The sequence below is a fragment of the Rhagoletis pomonella genome, unplaced genomic scaffold, assembly GCF_013731165.1.
Source record: "Rhagoletis pomonella isolate Grant_MI unplaced genomic scaffold, Rhpom_1.0 Rhpom_scaffold_00011, whole genome shotgun sequence".
In the NCBI taxonomy this organism is placed as follows: Eukaryota; Metazoa; Arthropoda; class Insecta; order Diptera; family Tephritidae; genus Rhagoletis; species Rhagoletis pomonella.
The window spans coordinates 14754817-14756692 of NW_023458565.1; the positions used below are offsets into that span (position 1 = coordinate 14754817).

A 1876-nucleotide genomic window follows, 5' to 3' on the forward strand; every position below is an offset into this window, starting at 1 on the left:
CCACCTTAGACATTCCGAATTCATTCAAACTATGCTAATTTAAAACAATTCTTTCAGTGTTCCTCCGGGGTTTTTGAACATGGACTGTTTCTTCAATTTAGTAGTGTTCGTTTAGTTTTTGTGGAAACGAAACATGTGCATTTGCAAGTTATGGATCATATCTACACTCTTTCTTCTAATATTTCTCGTATTCCAGCTGTGCGCAGGCGTTTAGTTTTTCGCATCGTGTTTTTATATATTCGTAATTTAAATTTTTTAAATAAAATCAATTGGTGGTAGTTCATGATTGTGTGTGGATTAATATCACAACACTGAGGATTTGGAAATAACCGTTTTCATCTATTAAAAAACAACACTTACGGCGAAATGTTCATTGTAAGAATAACACGTTTTTCTATGAATCGACATACTTTAAGCATTGTTGACACTATTTCCATTTGAATGAGGAAATAGCGCCAATGACTTTATTTCCAAATTTTTGTTGACTTTATTTCGCTTTTGAAAAGGTAATAATGTCAATTGACTTTATTTCGCACCAGGGTGGGAAACAAAGTCAATTGACCTTATTTCCGTTGATCTCGTTACCTCTCACCGTTTATTTTTCCTTTTAATTAATACTCAAAAAATTTAACACTAATTACACTGGTTTACAGCAAAATTGTTCTCCAGACGCCACTATCCAGTTCCTATGTAGAAGTGCTCGGTGTTTCCGAAAATCAGGTTGATTTTTTTTCTATGGATACGTTTTCTAGATATTTGCAATTTACCGTTATTCATCTTAAAGCAAAAATTGGTTCCTTTTAATCACGTGTATCTTACGAACCAATTTAAAAAGCTTAATATAAAATACGGCAAATGAAAGCCAATGAAATTCTGCATAAAGCTTCTCTTTCCGATAGGGCGTATAGTTTCTGACAAATTAATTAGTCATTTCAGCTTTTTTATTTTTTAAAGAAAAAATGAAAAAAATCAAACTTTACCAGAAGAAAAATTTAAAAAATAACAGGTTCTGAATAAAAAGTTGCAGATTAGTGTGCAAATTTAATGAATATTCCTGAGGTCTGCACCAAGTTTAGAGATTTTATTATTATGTTTTCTATTGTGGAATGAACAATATTTTTATAAAAAATTATCGAAAATAAATTAGGATAAAAAACTTTGCGAGAAATTCACTGTGCCAATACTTCTGTCCGGCACTGTATATATATCCGTAGGGTTCTCGGAAACGGCTCTAACGATTTTGATGAAATTTTGCACACCGATAGTGTTTTGGATTTTAAGGTTATCTGAATAGCCACTATCTTTCCATTTCTTTTTTTCGTAGTAATGGCACCCAAAAAGCCTGCCGAGAAATCCGCCAAACCCGGCGACAAGAAGCCAGAGAAGAAGCCAACGGCAACTTCAGCAGCTGGCTCTGCCAAAGGCTAAGGATGCTAAGAAGAAGGCTGCCGCTGGCAAGAAGCCACAATCACTCTTGGCTAAATTGTCCGCGAAGGCTCACGCCGCCGCTAAGGGCAAGAAGGTCGCCGCTAAGCCCGGTGCTTAAGTGCAAAAGGGTACAGCAAAGGCTAAGGCTGTTGCTTTATTGAAGGCCAAGAAAGCGAAAGCTAAGATTGTGAAGGGTGCTTTTGGTACACGCACGCGCTAGGTGCGCACCAACGTGCACTTCCGTCGGCCAAAGACTCTGGTGTTGCCACGCCGTCCTAAATACCCAAGGAAGTCGGTGCCAACCAGAAATCGCATGGATGCTTACAATATCATCAAATACCCATTGACTACTGAAGCAGCCATGGAGAAGATTGAAGATAATAACACGTTAGTGTTCTTGGCGCACTTGCGTGCTAACAAGAACCACGTACGTGCTGCTGTGCGTAAA

At 37.6% G+C, this 1876-nt stretch overlaps 1 protein-coding gene and 1 pseudogene across 1 annotated transcript in view; both read left to right on the top strand.

The window, feature by feature from the left end:
• LOC118746661 (60S ribosomal protein L23a-like) overlaps window positions 1-1876 on the top strand; it is a gene marked incomplete in the record, with an annotated part of 10118 nt that overhangs the window by 194 nt on the left and 8048 nt on the right.
• Window positions 1293-1876, top strand: part of LOC118747081 — a 966-nt pseudogene continuing 382 nt past the window's right edge.